This window comes from Heterodontus francisci, chromosome 29 (assembly GCF_036365525.1).
Source record: "Heterodontus francisci isolate sHetFra1 chromosome 29, sHetFra1.hap1, whole genome shotgun sequence".
NCBI classification, from domain to species: Eukaryota; Metazoa; Chordata; class Chondrichthyes; order Heterodontiformes; family Heterodontidae; genus Heterodontus; species Heterodontus francisci.
The window spans coordinates 4,906,026-4,924,055 of NC_090399.1; the positions used below are offsets into that span (position 1 = coordinate 4,906,026).

The 18,030-nt window shown below is 46.0% G+C and overlaps 1 protein-coding gene across 1 annotated transcript in view; it reads right to left on the reverse strand.

Annotated features, from left to right (window-relative positions):
• LOC137345658 (zinc-binding protein A33-like) overlaps positions 1–18,030 on the reverse strand; it is a 366,777-nt gene that overhangs the window by 58,829 nt on the left and 289,918 nt on the right.

Sequence of the window (18,030 nt, forward strand, 5' to 3'; positions counted from 1 at the left end):
ATAATACAGAAGAAATCTCTTACTATTAGGGATGTCTAACCAGAGTAGTTCAATTTGAAACTTTCTACCTCCTACAGGATGAACATTTTTTACATCCAAGATGTCTTTGACAAATAGGGCCTCAGTGCCAACTTCATTTTCCATTCTATTATAAACAGTCCACATGCTGGAATTCTTCTTTGGCCTCCTTGTCTCGAGAGACAATTGGTAAACGCCTAGAGGTGGTCAGTGGTTTGTGAAGCAGCGCCTGCAGAGGCTATGAAGGCCAATTCTAGAGTGACAGACTCTTCCACAGGCGCTGCAGATAAAATTGGTTGTCAGGGCTGTTACACAGTTGGCTCTCCCCTTGCGCTTCTGTCTTTTTTCCTGCTAACTGTTAAGTCTCTTCGACTCGCCACTCTTTAGCCCCGCCTTTATGGCTGTCCACCAGCTCGGGCGATCACTGGCAACTGTCTCCCACGAGGCTGGAATAGAAACATAGGCCATTCGGCCCTTCGAGCCTGCTCCACTATTCATTATGATCATGGCTGATCATCCAACTCAGTAACCTGTTCCCGCTTTCGCCCCCTACCCTTTGATCCCTTTAAACTCAAGAGGGCGGCACAGTGGCGGAGTGGTTAGCACCGCAGCCTCACAGCTCCAGAGACCCGGGTTCGATTCTGGGTGCTGCCTGTGTGAAGTTTGCAAGTTCTCTCTGTGTCTGCGTGGGTTTCCTTCGGGTGCTCCGGTTTCCTCCCACATGCCAAAGACTTGCAGGTTGATAGGTTAATTGGCCATTATAAATTGCCCCTAGTATAGGTAGGTGGTAGGGAAATATATAGGGACAGGTGGGGATGTGGTAGGAATATGGGATTAGTGTAGGATTAGTATAAATGGGTGGTTGATGGTCGGCACAGACTCGGTGGGCCGAAGGGCCTGTTTCAGTGCTGTATCTCTAAAACTAAAAAACTAAAGCGATATCTAACTCCTTATTGAAAACCGACAATGTTTTGGCCTCAACTGCTTTCTGTGGTAGTGAATTCCACAGGCTCCCCACTCTCTGGGTGAAGAAATTTCTCCCCATCTCAGTCCTGAACGGTTTACCCTGTAACCTTAGACTATGACCCCTAGTTCTGGATTTCCCCAACATCGGGAACATTCTTCCTGCATCTACTCTGCCAAGTCCTATTAGAATGTTATAGGTTTCTATGAGATTCCCCCCTCACTCTTCTTAACTCCAGTGAATATAATCCTAACAGACTCAATGTTCTTTTCATTTCCGTCCCCTGGGTTTTACCATGTTTCTGATACTCTCACCTGTTCCCTTTTGATTTCACTTGTATCTGGTTCCCCTTTGACTTTTAACTTCCCTCGGGTATTATTTAAGTTACCGGGTCTCGGATGGTTTCCTTTTTCATGTCCTTCCCACTGGTGTTCTATCTCACCCCAGTTCCTCTCTCCTGTCCCTCTTTACCTTTAACCCTACCCAGTGGTGCCCGCATTGCATGAACGAATTAAAAAAAAACTTCCCAGCTGGAGTCTGTATTTCCATTAGTGTATTTCTGTCCTTGTTTTAATTCTCCTATGTCTCTATGCCCCAATGTTCTTGAAGTGTTTGTAGAATGGTTACAGCACAGAAGAAGGCCATTCAGCCCATCATGTCCATGCTGGTTCTCTAAGAGCTACTCAGCCCATCCCACTCACCCACATTTTCCCGGTAACCCTGCAAATCCTTTCTCAAGTAATTATTGAATTCTCTTTTTGAAAGCCGCGATTGAATCTGTCTCCCCGACACTCTCAAGCAGTGCATTCCAGAGCCTCACGTGCTGCTTAAAAAGCTTTTCCTCATGTCACCATAGCTTCTTTTGTCAATCACCTTAAATCAGTGTCCTCTGATTCTAAATCCTTCTGCCAATGGGAACAGTTTCTCCCTATCTACTCTGTCCAGACTCCTCATGATTTTGAAAACCTCAATTTTTGTCTTATATGGGCTTGGGTGGGGAGTGGTGCAGAGTGCTGGTGAGACAATTTTGGCAAGATAAAGGCAAACCAACAACAAATGTGCATTTTTATGAAGAAGCTTTAAATGAGAAGTTTAATTTATTGATTTACTTGCTCATCACTATGTTGAATACTGATTTCGTGAGATACCTGACATTTTTTGTGCTTGCACAAGTAGTCAATGTTTGCCCACACACTTCTTGTCACAGTGCGGAGTATTCCAGATAGATTCCATTTGTCAGGAGTGATCTTGATCACTCTCTTGCTCGATCTCTCCCTCTCTCGCTCTGACTGTGTTGTTCCTCCCCTCCCTCGGTCATCCTTGCTCTCCGACACCACTCTTTCCCTCTCCCTTCCCCTCTCTCTGTGCCTCCCGTGCACCCTCCCCCTGCGCCCCCTCATCTGCGCCACCCTCTCTTCCCCCTCTACACACCCTTCCCCATTACAGCATGAACAGCAGTTTCCCAACTTTGGACAGATTCGGGGTTTGCCCGCTTTTTAAAAAAGGTGCCAGAAAACCCCAAGTCTGTACGAAGTTCAGGAGCCGCTGTTGGTGATTTCAGCAGCTGTTTGCTGTGAAAGTGACTTGCAATATTTTTTTAAAAGCCGGTCTCTAAAAGACTTCCGCAGGCCGGATCCTGGTCCATGGGCCATCTGTTAACAACTCTGCTCTAATCAAGCTCCTGGTAACCCCATCAAAATAGAACAACCCCAGCTTCACCAAACTACTTCTTTTCATTTCATGGGATGTGGCCGTCGCTGGCAAGTATTTGTTGCCCATCTCTAATTGCCCTTGCATTGAGTAGCTTGTTCGACCATTTCAGTTCCACATAACTGAAATCTGTCAACACCGGCACCTGTCTTCAGCGAGTGGTTGAGGAGGGGAAGTGGTGAGGCAGGGAGTGAGTGGCCGAGGAGGGGGAAGCGGTGAGGCAGGGAGCGAGCGGTTGAGGAGGGGAAGCAGTGATGCAGGGAGTGAGTGGTTGAGGAGGGGAAGTGGTGAGGCAGGGAGTGAGCAGTTGAGGAGAGGAAGCAGTGAGGCAGGGAGTGAGCGGCTGAGGAGGGGGAAGCGGTGAGGCAGGGAGTGAGCGGCCGAGGAGGGGGAAGCGGTGAGGCAGGGAGTGTGCGGCCGAGGAGGGGGAAGTGGTGAGGCAGGGAGTGAGCGGCTGAGGAGGGGGAAGCGATGAGGCAGGGAATGAGCGGCCGAGGAGGGGGAAGCGGTGAGGCGGGATGGAGGGGAGAGTAGACTGGAATGGGAAATTGAAAGCAGCCGTTGAAGCGGGGATGGTGGGAGGAAGAGGGGAATTGTTAGGGGGACTGGAAGCAGCGATCGCAGCTATTGAGGGGTAAGGATATCATTGGGTGGCGATGTCAACATGCACATGCGTGCGTTCATAATAGCACGCTGACAAATGTTCGCATACACTGATGTCCGTGATCATTGCATGTGCTCTGCGTTGTCAGGTGTCACTCTGGTTCTGATAACTTCGTGGCCAGGTTATTTTAAAATACAATTTTAAAGGCTTGTGTCATGTAAACTCTTTTTAAAATGGCAAATGTCACGTCGGGAATCTCTATATTTCTACACTCGGGCATGCATTACTTTCATCTGGGACACAAGCTCTGTGACATGTTGAAAGTTGCTGGACTTCTACTGCTGTATAAATCTCACAATTCTGCTACTATCCATTTGGAACTATATTGTTCCAGAACTTGTATTGAGGGGAAACCAGGCAAGAAAATGCAAGGAATCTCCGGAGGTCAGCACTGTGAGTCAATACAGAGTATGGTGTAATGGGGCTGATTGATATTTGTAAAAATAGGTTTCTGCTGCTCCATATGCAATAGTTGATAGATGCAATTTAATGGATAGCTCCAAATAAACCTTAACAATGAACTGTCTACGATTCCTTAACAAAATCCATGCTGCATTTACAGTTTTAAAATCTGTCAGTGAAGACATGTTAAAAATTTATGTTTCAACAGCCATGTTAGAAACAGTCATTGACTGATTTTATTTTTTACTGCAAATTGGATTAAATGACACGTTTTACAAGTATGTCAAACATCAGTAACTGAAATATGCATCATTTTATTGTCCAGTTTGAGGGCAGATAACCTGAGTGACCAATGTCATTTGAAAGTTGTCTTTGTCATATAGTTACATTAAAAGTGCACCTTTGGTAACAGGTAAGAGATTTGGCTGAAATTGGTTAGTTTGGAGCACAGTCTTACAGATAATGACTAAACATTATTTAACTGAATAACACGTAGTAGCAACCAGTCAACATTTTTGCAGAAAATCTTTTTGTTAATAATCATCTTGTCAGAGCTGAATCGGAATCAACAGTGATAGACGGAAATATAGACATAATTGAATTTAAGAAAATCGCTTTATTGGAGGAATTGAAGGGTGTTCCTTATTTGTAATTGTGTTTATCTAATTTTGCTGAGGTTGTAAATGAAATTTTCTCCACAAGAGATGCTATTTTTTTCTGCATTTTATAATCTAGGACCTAGTTTAACAGCCTGTCAAGATGAATAAACTAGTCTTGGATACCTACCGTTAATCTCTGTGTCCCTTCCTGTCCTACTCTGCTTTTCCATTTGACATGACCCTTCTAAAGTACTGTCTATTCCATCCGATAAAGTTCTCCTGATTTGAACATGACTGCCCTTTTCTTGGCTGCTCTGTCTTCAGAACGTACCAGGCAGGTGGGGAAGTTACACAAACATTGATCATCGTGGGTTAGGTTGACATGTGACACAGCAGTGTGAGAAATGGTCCGTATTCTTATTGCTGATTTTTCTGCTGCCTCACCTCAATAACCTCAATCACAATCTCTTCTCCTTGAGGTTTAGGGTTTGTTGGATGAATCTGCATTCCTGACACAGTGTTAATCCAAAAAGGGCATGACATGGTGCAGCTAGCTCTATTTTGTCAACAAAAGTAATTATCATTGGCATTGCATGCTATTTTTGCTGCTAGCTGACTAATACAGTTGTGCTGCTGTCCATCGATATTTGGATGCTTCACTATACAGGGTGAAATGTGTTTTAAATCGGACTGTGTTTTGATGACATTAGATTGGCTATACACTTTATAGACAAATTAATTGTCCCCTTATCGGTGGCTGAGTCGATAATTTTGTCAAATGTCTGTGATGCAACATGCTGGTGACTATCCCTGTTCACAACCCCGGGGTGTCCCAAAGCACTTTGAAGCCCAGGAAGTAGTTTTGAAGTGTGGACACTGGTGTGATGTAGGGAAAGTTATCCGCCACCCTGAGCACAGCAAGCTCCCACCAACAGCAATGAAATTACTGACCGTAGCTTCTGCTTTTGTTGTTAAGTGAGAGGGATTAACCTCAGCCAGGACACCAGGGAGAATTCCCCTGATCATCTAACAGTGCCATGGAAATATTTACATACAATTGAGAGCGGAGACTCGGGCTCGGTTAATGTCTCCTCCAAAGGACTGCAGCTTTAAAAGTGCAGCTCTCTCTCAGACCTAGATTGTGTGTGTAAGTGTCCGGAGTGGGAGCCGATGTCATGATCTTCTGACTCAAGAGGAAAAAGAGCTCTGAACTACAGCTGAAATCTTCCACTGTGACAGAGGAGGTTGTCCGCCTGTTGACGTGATATGGAGCCAGATTGGGTAAATGGATTTGAGATACAGATCAGCCATACTCGAAATGAGGGAAAAGACTCGAGGAGGTGAATGTACTCGCTTTGCGCGGGAAAACGAAGTGAACCAGAGATAGTTTTGGGGACAAATGTTCCCCGCACAACTGTGTTGGGACATCTTCAGGCATCTCCCCTGTCCTGACCAATATTTATCCCATAACCAGTATTACTATCACAATCTCACATTGCTGATTGTGGGATCCTGCTGTGCAGTTATTATTTAAACAGTGACTACACTTCAAAAAGATTTCATTGACTGTAAAGTGCTTTGGGACGTCCTGAGGTTGTGAAAGGTGCTGTGTGTAAATGCAGTGTTTAAAAGGTCAGACTTTCATTCGGCATCCATGCTGCGGATTTCAAGCGACGGACATCTTCTGCCTGCAGGATTTCCCCTGTAGTGGATACTTCGACGTGACGTTCCGGAACGTGGCGGGATGCATCAAGTTCCTGAAGGCATTCAAGGAGAAAGGGGACCGGGCGCCACTGTCGATCCTCACAGCGGAGCCGCTCTTCACGTTTCCGTCACAACGGGACCGGGTGGTGACGATTCACCTCTACAACCCCCATGTTCCGGTGGTGGATGTACTCACCTTTCTCGTCAGGTACGTCGAGGTGGCCGGCAGCAGCACTGATGTCAAGGACCCGTTTTGGATTTGGACCAGCAAGCGGCAGGTCAAGGTGACCTTGAAGGTAGATCCCAGTGGAGCCATCATCCACCCTCCCTCCAGCTTCGCTATCGGGGGAAGTCGAGGCTTCTTGGTCTACGCTGGGCAGCCCAGAGTTTGCCGCATCTGTGGCAAATCTGGTCACGTGGCAGCCAACTGCAGCACGATTGTTTGCAAGAACTGCAAGGAGGAAGGCCATCAGACCAAGGACTGTAAGCAGACTAAGTGTTGCAACTTGTGCGGTGCGGCAGGCCATCTCTACAAGACCTGCCCCAAACGTTGCCTCAGCTATGCTCAGGCGGCAAGGTCCAAGGAAAGGCCGGGAGAAGGTTCGACGAAGGCGTCCGCTGTTCGAAAGGAGACCAGCAACCTTCTCCGCAGTGAGGAACTTCAACCAGAGAAGGAAGGGGAGGCGGCTGAAACCAACGACCCAGCACCTACCCTGCGCCCGGAAACCCCTCCTCCACAGACAGAATCAATGGAGGAGGAGGCAGCAGATGGACAAACAGGTCAGTGGCAAGTGGTCCAGAGGAAAACCACAAAGAAAAAACATCCCAAAGCCACCACCCAAACCAGTGGCAAGAGGAGGCTCTCTTCTGAATCAGACTGCAACAATTCCTCTTCACTGGACGGGGAAATGCTGGAACGACAGCCCCTTCAAAAGAGGCGGCAGAACTCCGAGATGGATGATAAAGCATCCCAGCCCCCGGGCACTGGAAGCTGTGATGGGCCCGGCGTGCCCCAACCCCAATGCCCCACACGTAACGACGTGGCCAACGCATCTCAGCTCCGGGACACCGGGAGCAAAGACGCGTCTGGCGCACCTGAGCTCCGGGAGACCGGGAGCTGTGATGTTTTCGAGGAGGAACAGATGGAAGCAGCTGAGGACAACCCAATCCTCTCTGCCTACAAGACCCGCCCGATGTCACCGGAGTGGCACAAACCCTGCATGAAAAATCAGAAGGGGTTTCTGAGCCCAACCAATGTTAAACTGCTTGCGCACACGATGGGTATGCAGGAACATCCCGAAGGGGAAGGACTGGGACTAGCGAGGACAAATGGTATGGGAAACAACAACTAATTTTTAGTAAAAAATGGGTGTAAGAATTGCTTCCATTAATCTGCGTAGCATTAAATCTACTACGTGATGTGTTTCAACCTTGGATTACCTTGCCAAGGTCAAAGCTGACCTACTGTTTCTGCAGGAGTGTGGAATACCACACCTCAGCACCGACAGGCAGTGGTCGCGATGGTGGTCCCACGGGCCATCGATCTGGTCGGGGGGTAATGATTGCCATTCCTCCGGCCTGGGTATTCTGCTGCGGGTATTCTTCACCATCTCCGAAGTTAAGGAGGTGGTGGGCGGTCGCCTCCTCGTAGCAGACGTGATGTCCAACAACGCTCCGCTCCGGTTGATCAACGTGTACGCCCCGGTACAACGCAGCGAGCGGCTGACTGTCTTCCAGCAGCTCCCACTGCTGCTGGCAACGTCCAGGCCGGTCATCCTAGGTGGTGACTTCAACTGCATCATCGATGCGGCTGGACGATCCGGCAGTGACGACAGCAAACTGGACGCTACGTCCAGATTCCTAATAGAAACAGTTAAAGATGCCAAACTGCACGATGTCTTCAGCAGCGCAGATACACATGGTCAAGATCGGACGGGTCTGCCCGTTCCAGGATTGACTTCCTGTTTGTGTCCCGTGCTGTCATGGTCGGATCCACCGACGTCAAACACCGACGGTGTTCTTCTCCGACCACTGCCTCTTACTGACCGACTGTCACTTCCAGGATGACCAGCGGGTTGGCAGAGGGACGTGGAAGCTCAATGCGACACTGCTGACCCCAGAGAACGTTGAGGAACTCAAAAGGGATTACAAAGGTTGGAGGACCATGAAACCCCTCTTTGAGTCTCCAGTTCACTGGTGGGAAGCGATTAAGGAGAACATCAAGAGGTTCTTCATCCACAAAGGTGTTCAGAAGGCAAGAGAGAGACAGAGGGAACTGTCCCGACTCCAGAAAAGTATGCAAAATCTACTCCGGTTGCAGTCAATGGGGGTCGAGGTCAAGGAGGACCTCCAAGAGGTGAAGAGCCAGCAGGCCTCGCTCTTTGCCAAGGAGGCCTCCAAGATCATCTTCCGATCCAGAGTCCGCTCCATCGAGCAGGATGAGACGTGCTCGCGTTACTTCTTCCAAAAGGTACACACAGAGAGAGCTCTGTTATCAGCAGCCTGAAGGAAGAAGATGGCTCGGTAACGTCTTCGCAGTCCGACATACTAAGGATCAGCAAATCCTTTTATGTTGGGCTGTATGACGCGAAGCCCACAGACAGCAGAGCCTCCCAGTCCTTCCTGTCATCTATCACAGAGGTCTTAGATGACAGCAGGAGGGAGGGACTGGATAAGCTGCTAACTCTGGACGAGCTGACAAAGGCCGACCAGTCTTTCGAGACGAGTAAAACTCCCGGGAGCGATGGCTTACCGGTTGAGTTGTACTCGGCCCTGTGGGACTGGGTCGGCCCGGACCTGCTGGAAGTATACGAGAGTATGCTCCTGGCCGGCAGCATGTCAGAATCCATGAGAAAAGGCATCATCACCCTCATTTACAAGCAGAAGGGGGAGAGGGCAGAAATCAGAAATTGGCGGCCCATCTCACTGCTTAATGTTGATTACAAGATTCTGTCCAAAGTCATAGCCAGTCGAATCAAGTCTGCTCTGGAGTTGGTGATTCACCCCGATCAGACCTGTACTGTACCCGGCAGGAAGATCTCTGATAGTCTCGCGCTACTCAGGGATACGATCGCCTACGTACGGGACAGGAGGGTGGACACCTGCCTCATCAGCCTGGACCAGGAGAAGGCTTTTGACAGGATATCGCACACCTACATGATGGACGTGCTTTCCAAAATGGGGTTTGGGGAGGGAATCTGCAATTGGATCCAACTGCTCTACACAAACATCAGTAGCGCAGTCTCAATCAACGGGTGGGAATCTGAAAGTTTCCCGATCAAATCTGGAGTCAGACAGGGCTGTCCTCTGTCCCTGGTCTTGTTTGTTTGCTGTATTGAACCCTTTGCTGAGTCTATTAGGAAGGATGCGAGCATAAGAGGGGTGACAATCCCAGGCAGTGGAGGCACTCAGGTCAAAACCTCCCTGTACATGGATGACGTCGCCGTCTTCTGCTCGGATCCGCTGTCCGTGCGCAGACTGATGAGCATCTGCGACCAGTTCGAACTGGCCTCAGGAGCCAAAGTTAACCACGGCAAGAGCGAGGCCATGTTCTTTGGGAACTGGGCTGACCGATCCTTTGTCCCCTTCACTGTCAGGTCAGATTACCTGAAGGTGCTGGGGATATGGTTCGGAAGGGCCGGGGCGTGCACCAAGACATGGGAGGAGCGAGTAGCCAAGGTACGACAAAAGTTGGGCATGTGGGGGCAGCGATCTCTCTCCATTGTGGGTAAGAACCTGGTCATCAGGTGCGAGGCGCTCATGTTGTTGCTCTACGTGGCGCAGGTCTGGCCCATACCCCACTCCTGCACCGTGGCAGTCACCCGAGCCATTTTCCGCTTCGTCTGGGGATCTAAAATGGACCAGGTCCGGAGGGACACGATGTTCAAATCTCTGGACATGGGCGGGAAAAATGTACCCAACGCGGCCCTCATCCTGATGACCACCTTCGTGTGCGGCTGCATCAAGCTGTGTGTAGATCTCCAGTTCGCAAACTCCAAGTGTCACTACATGCTGAGGTTCTATCTGTCCCCGGTGTTGCGAAGGATGGGCCTGGTCACATTGCCGCGGAACGCACCATGCAGTTGGGCGGCGCCGTACCACCTATCCTTCGTGGAGCAGTTTCTGCGGAAAAACACCTTTGACCACCGGTCCATCAGGCAGTGGTCTGCACGGAATGTCCTCAAGGCCCTACGGGAAAAGGAAATGGTGGATCCTGTCGGATGGTTCCCCGAGCAGACCGTCAAAGTCACTTGGCGGAATGCCTCATCACCAGAACTTTCAAACAAGCACCAAGACGTAGCTTGGCTGGTGGTGAGAAGGGCCCTCCCCGTCAGATCCTTCATGCACACCCGAAGTCTCGGCCCCTCCGCACAGTGCCCCCGCGTTGGCTGTGGTGGGGAAGAGACGGTCGCCCACCTCCTCCTGGAATGTGCCTTTGCAAAGCAGGTGTGGAAAGAGATGCAGTGGTTTTTGTCAAGGTTCATCCCAAGCAGCTCTGTAACACAGGAGTCTGTGCTCTACGGGCTGTTCCCAGGGACGCACACCGAGACAAACATCAACTGCTGCTGGAGGACTATCAATTCGGTGAAAGACGCCCTTTGGTCTGCCCGAAACTTGCTGGTCTTCCAGCGCAAAGAGTTGTCCACCACCGAATGTTGCAGACTGGCACATTCCAAGGTCCAGGACTACGTGCTGAGGGACGCACTAAAGCTTGGGGCAGCCGCAGCAAAGGCTCAATGGGGAAAGACCACAGTGTAAGGTTCCCCCACCAAGCTGGACTGAGGGGCTGGATCCATGGGAAACCCCTCGAACTGTATCGTTAATATTCTCAATTGCTGTAAATGTAAAACTGTAATTGACATGACAATTGTGAAACGGAAGGGTTGGGAAGAAACTCATGACAGTATTGAAGGAAACTGATCTCCCTTGCAATGTTTGTATTTTTTGGTGCTGTTTGGAAACTGTTTGGCAATGTAATTTTTACAGATTTTTATGAATAAAGTATATTTTGGAAATAAAATAAAAATGCAGATCGACTCATTTTGAAAATTATAACTGTATTTCAGAGTTTGATTAGCTGGTTTTAAATGTTATAATCCTATAGATTATCCTATAGATAAATGATCCTATAGAGTTTGACAGGATACAAAGTATATCATTGTAACTAAGTATTGAAACTGTTTGAAAAATTGTTACGTTCTGTCTCCTTGCACCCTGCACACAGAAATAAAAGTATTTGCTTCATCTGTCTGCATTGTCTGTGTCCAAATCAGAAGGTGGTGTCAGAATTGCTGAGCACTGCTTGGTGTGTTTACTAAGATACACAGACCAGGGAGGTTCCAGGCTGGATTGCTGCTGAGATACACTGTCTGATGCAGAGTGACAGTGGAGGTACAGAGATAGGCCTCAGCTCACCAGGGTTCAGGATGGAGAAGGATCAGTCGGTGGCGCCTGTTCATCCGCTATCTGGTAACTTGTCATTGGCTGGATCTTTGTTGAAAGTGGGTCTGGCTTGTTTTACAAAGCTCATTACCTGCAGTCAGTCACTTCCTGGTCTGATATAGGAACATGAGTTGGACCATTCAGCCCCTCGAAGTCCTTTTGCCATTCAATTAGTTTGATCTGCATCTTGACTTTGAGTTGGGTATGAAGAGTATAATTTTGAAGTTTGCAGATGGCACAAAACTTGGAAATGTAGCAATCAGTGAGGACAGTAACAGACTTCAGGAGGACATGGAGAGGCTGCTGAAATTGACAGAAACATGGCAGATATAATAGAAAGTCGGAAAGTGTGAAATGATGCATTTTGTTTTGCAGAATGAGGAGACAATATAAACTAAATGGTAGAATTAAAATGGGGTACAGGAATAGAGAGATCTGGGAATGTAATCACACAAACCCCTGAAGGTGACAGGACAGGTTGAGATGTTTCTGAAGAAGAAAATGATCAATTTGGCTTCATGAGCAGAGGTGGTGAGTACAAAAGCAAGGAAATAATGCTAAACCTTAATAAATTACTACTTAGGCCCCAGCTGGGGTTTTGTGTCCATTTCTGAGCGCCACACTTTGTGGAGAAATTTCCTGGAATGATTTCATGGGTGCGAGACTTCAGTTATGTGGAGCGACTGGAGAAGCTGGGATTGTTCCAATTAGAGCAGTGAACGAAAAGGGGAGGTTTAATAGAGGTGTTCCAAATCATGAACAGTTTTGATCAAATAAATTATGAGGAACACTTTCCAGTGGCAGAAGTGACGGCAACCAGAAAACAATGATTTAAACTAATAGGCGAAAGAACCAGAGGCGAGGTGGAGAGGGCTTTTTCACACAGCGGGTTGTATGATCTAGAATGGACTTCCTGAAAGGGTGGGAGAAGCAGATTTAAGAATAACAACTTTCAAAGGAGAATTGGGTAAATACTAGAAAGATAAAAAGAGCAATGAGGAAAGGGTAGTGCAGTGTGACTAATTGGACAGCTCTTTCAAAGAAGGCCGAATGATCTCCATCTTTGCTGTATAATTCTATGAGGCTTTCCACTTGGAACAAGTGACCTTCCCGCTGCCAGTCTCAGGATCCTACCCAAGGTGGTGATGGCTGATTTGCCAGTGTAAACTTTAATGCCATTCCCAGGCGACGATCTCAGCGTTTACACTGGGCAGGGCCTCTTAACATCAGCACGGTGAGCTTGGAATGTAATGATCCAGATTCTGGAGCAAGGTGAATCTGGAATGTAATTCAGCGCCGAATCGCTATTGCCTTTTGAAGAAAGTGCTGCTTCTATTGTCTAGTTTAATAACAGCGCTTGTCAGCAGAGGTGTTTCACTGATTCATCTCAAACACGGCCATGTAGCGCCACCTTCCGCCTGTGGAGCAACATTACAGGCAGGAAGGTCACCGGGTTCCTGCAGTTCACAGCTCATTCTACCCACTCAGTTCCTCTCTACAATTCAGCTTCTATTTGTTTCTTCACTCCCCCTCCTTCTTTCCCCATCCCTACACTAGGTCTTTGCTGATCTTTCAGTTCCCAGTTCCGATACAGGAATGTTAACCTGTCTTCTCTCTCCACAGGAGAGGACTTTGTCCACTCTCTGTTCTAAATACTCCAGACGCTGGAATGTTCTGTTCATAGTAAATAAGGCCAGTAGGACTAAGAGGAAGAGCCGGCAGGGAGATGTTGCTGAGCACAGCGGGACTGGTGGTCTGAAGTGCATTTGTTTCAATGCGAGAAGTATAACAGGGAAGGCAGATGAACTTAGAGCTTGGATTAGTACTTGGAAATATGATGTTGTTGCTATTACAGAGACTTGTAGTTTGAAATTTGAAGTTTAAAACATTATTTAAATTGGAGTTCCAGTTTAAAATCTGTTCTTGTTTTTTTTTTGAAGTTTAAATTAAAGACATGTTTTATTGACTGTGTTTCAGTAGAAAATGTCCGGAATTGGATATTGGTTTAAGGGAGAGAAGGATAAACAAAGGAGATATAGGAAAGAAATCCTGTTTAAAGTTTGTGTACAGAGTTGGTGTTAAATCTTTTGTGTTAAGAATGTTAAATAACTCTCCTTTAGTTTTTGATTTTATTACAGTCATTTGAAAAGGTGCCTGAAGAAAGAACAAGAAAAATGACGTAATTTACATATCTTTATAAAAAAAAGCACGTGCTATTCTGTTCTGTGTGTAGTTAATAAGTATTATAAGTTAATAAGTGTGAGTTAAGTTTATACGATTAAGGTTAATTGACCTGTTAAATAGAAGAACTGGAAATTTCATTTGTGGCCACAATGAACTTTCAAGTTTATTATGTCAAGTTTTGGAGGAGTCTTCAGTTCTGGACACAAGACTTGTTCATATAACATTGGCAGTTTTGATTTTTAAATATTTATTGCAGTGAATTGGAATTTGGAATCATCTTTGTTAAAAAGAAATCCTGGCATTAGGAAGCTCTTACAAAAGATGTTAAAAGTTTGGTAATAATTGGACTTTAATCTAAAATGCTGTCTTTCCTGATGGAGATGCTTTCCTTTGAAGCTGATAATGTTACTAATAATTTTGTTGTTTTCAAACCCTAAGGATACCAAAAGGATTGAAAAAAGTTTAAAATGGAGTCGTTCTTTTCGATCAGGAAAAAGGTTACGTAAAGTGATGCAGCTGAGAATGTTTTGCTCCGCCCCCTTGGAGACAAATAAAGAACTTAACCCTGCTGCAGCTATTGTTTTTTCCATTTAATCCACCACACAATTTTTGCATTGCTGAGAGTAAAATTTATACATATTGGACATTGTCAAATTTTAAATTTCTAAATTGACAGATTTAAGTGGACAAATTAACCCATTGGGCTCAGGGGCAGAGCCACAATGGATTCTTTGTGTTTTTTTTAAAGCAGGTGATGGCAGGTTCCAAGGCCACATGAGAACTGATGCCACAGCAAGAGATCCAGCATCTTTGAGAATTTAAGAACTTAATTGCAGACATCAAATGTCACAGCATCTTTATCAATGAGACAAAGTGCTTGAGAAGGAGAGATAGTTGCAAGCACTTCTGTCTTTAACGTACGAAAAATACCACCAAGTCTGGGCATAAGAAATTGGAATCAATAAACAAAATTTAATTGATATGAGTGGTTATTTAAAGCACTCAAAGGGAAATTTATCTGATATTTAAGAGGACAATCAAAGTTTTAGAAAATAACAAAACAGTCTAAGTGGTTTACTGTGTTGGACATTAGCAATGGGTTCTGGTCCATACCACTGGCACAAGAGTGTCAATATAAATTTATGTTTGCGTTCCAGGGACAACAGTGCATCTGGATGTGTCTCTCCCAGGGATTTTATAATAATCCATCGATATTCCACCTTCCTCCAGAAGGTCAGAGTGAAAGTTAAGCTGAAAAAGGCACAGATAATGAAGGAAAAGGTTTCTTATTTGGGAATAGTAATAACACAGGGAAAGCATGAGACAGAGCAAAAGTGAGTGCAGACAATCCTCGAACTCCCCCCTAGCGCAAGATATCAAAGGTCTAAGATAAAAAAGGACAGTTCCTATTCCAGGTATTAAACGGACAAGAAGCGCCAACCCCCACGGTTACCCCCACATCCGAATTATCGACGAATAAGGTTACGACCCAGCAGCCACAAGTGACTGGTCTCCCTTGCCCTGCCTTAACTGCAGGACCAGAAAATGGACTTGTGATAATAAAAACTAATAAAATTGTATATGTTACTATAAAGCTTGAGTTGGTACCGGTAATATTGAATATCTCAGATATCCAGCTACCTGACTGGTGCCCTGAGAAGACCCGAGAGTTATACAAGGTGTTATTGCAACAATTGCTGAGACAAGAGTTCAGTGGTGAGGGAATAATAAAGGGAAAGAAACATAAACGTAGTTTAGTGAATGACATAGCCACAGTCTTTAATACGGGAACTTCAATAGTCAATACTATAGATTTGGAAAATGTGGACCAGAAGGTTAGAACTCTCAGTCAGCTAGTAAAGGATATTTTGAAAAAGGAACAAAAGGGACAGAGTGGTGTAGCTAAAGTAGGACAGGATCTGACAAAAACAGTGACAGGACTGGTGAGAGTACTGGAAGGTCATGTTCATACGATTAATGATATCATAGAAAAGGTAAAGGAGGTCCATGACATTTCAAATAATGAAAGTGCATGTGATACATACAGTTCGTGAAAGTTAGAACAAACAAAGGAAAATTTGAGACAAATTGATGAAGGACAGGTGCCAGTTTGGATAAATGAGACCCAGTTGGAGGACTTAACTAGTCACACAAAGGATAAAATTACCAGGTGCCAACTCAGAAAGCTTAAGGTATGGAAAGGTCAGGAATGTGTAAATACCTTCCAAACCCACACCCTCTACCACCTAGGAGGACAAGGGCAGCAGGTGCCTGGGAACACCACCACCTGCAAGACCCCCTCCAAGCCACACACCATCCTGACTTGGAACTAAAGCCGTTCCTAACAGCACTGTGGGCGTACCGACCCCACATGGACTGTAGTGGTTCAAGAAGGCATCTCACCTCCACCTTCTCAAGGGCAATTACGGATGGGCAATAAATGCGGTCCAAGGCTGTGATGCCCACATCCCATGAATGAATTAAATAAAAAACTCCATGTGACAGCGAGTTCCACATTCTCACCACTCTCTGTGTGAAGAAATTCCTCCTCATATTGTTGGAGAAAGAATGAAAGAGATTGAAAGAGAAAGAGATAGAGACAGAAAGTGAGGGATAGAGAGAAATAGAAAGAAAAGTGGACAGTTAAAAAGAGAGAGAGATTGCAAGAAAGAAAGGGAGAGAGAGAGAAAAATAGAGAGAAATACACCACACAAGTGCCAGGCAATGACCCTCTCCAACAAGAGAGAATCCAACTATCAACCCTTGACATTCAATGGCATAACGATCACTGAATCCCCCTTTATCAACATCCTGGGGGTTACCATTGACCAGAAACTGAACTGGAACAGCCATATAAATACTGTGGCTACAAGAGCACAGAATCAGTTGATTTTGTTTTCCTGGTCCAGCGTCCCTGGGAAAGATCCATTGAGCACAGAGACCTGTGTTATGGAGTTGTCTGGGAGGACCCAACCTCGACAGAAAATCCACTGCATCATCTCTCCAGACTTCCTCTGTAAACAAACATTCCAGATACAGGTGGTCAACCTCCTCTGCCCCAGTGGCAGGGGTCAGCTGTGACTCAGTGGTAATGTTGTTCCCTTCCAAGTCAGAAAATGGTGGGATTGAGTTCCACTCTGGGGATTTGTGAATATAATCTAGACAGACACTCTCCTGCAGTACTGAGGGAGTGAGAGAATGTGAGAGGTGGTGTTTTCCCAATGAAATATTAAACTTTCTTCTTAGATGAATGATAATGATTGTTTGGCTCTATTCTAACACGGACAGGGGGATTCTCCCCTGTATTCCTACTGATATTTATCCCTCAATAAACACCGACAAAACAGATGTTCTGGTCACTTGTTCCATTTCTGTGTTCAAGGTGACTGATGTATTTCTCTACATCACCACAGTGACTACACTTCAAAAGTACTTAGTCTTCTTTAAAGCACTTTGGGACGTACTGGCAAAGTGAATGGCGCTATATAAATGCCATTTTTTCTGTATTGTAAAGAATATCAAACCTCACAGTCTCAATCTCTCTGAAGACCGTTGACTCTTCACTGCCCTCTGAAATTGCTGTGCAAGCCAATCAGTTGTCAAGGACAATTAGGGATGGGCAACAAATGCTTGACTTGCCAGTGACACCCACATCCGATGAAAGAATTAAAAACAAAACATTTCTGTACCTGAGCTGAAAATGTCTTCTTGACATTTATGGCACTTTCTGTTTGAGGGTGAGCGGCTACAATTATCACACAATTTAATTTACACTGTGTTTCACCAGAGGGTTTGTAATCATCAGTGAGTTCGGTCTGGAGCAGAGTGCAATGGAATCTCCAACCCTGCCCATCTCTGTCCCTCCCTCTCCCTCTCTACCTGCACTGCCAATACTCCATGGACCTTCACCCTCCCAGTCAGGGTTCAGTTCCTGCTTCGTGTCCTGTTTGTCCGACAAGCTGTTCTCGGTTTTGTATTTCCATGTAAAAGTCAGGGACTAGTGTATGACAATAATTCCCTGAGTATTTCAGTGAACTTCATCGGGAAGTCTCTGAACTGAATGTGTTCGGCAGCGCAGTAATATCTAAGCTCCGATGAGGGGTCACTGACCCGAAACGTTAACTCTGCTTCTCTTTCCACAGATGCTGCCAGACCTGCTGAGTGGTTCCAGCATTTCTTGTTTTTATTTCAGATTTCCAGCATCCGCAGTATTTTGTTTTTATTATAATATCTAAGCTGAAACCAGTTTGAATCAGGAAGTAAAATCAAAATACTGCGGATGCTGGAAATCTGAAATAAAAACAAGAAATGCTGGAACCACTCAGCAGGTCTGGCAGCATCTG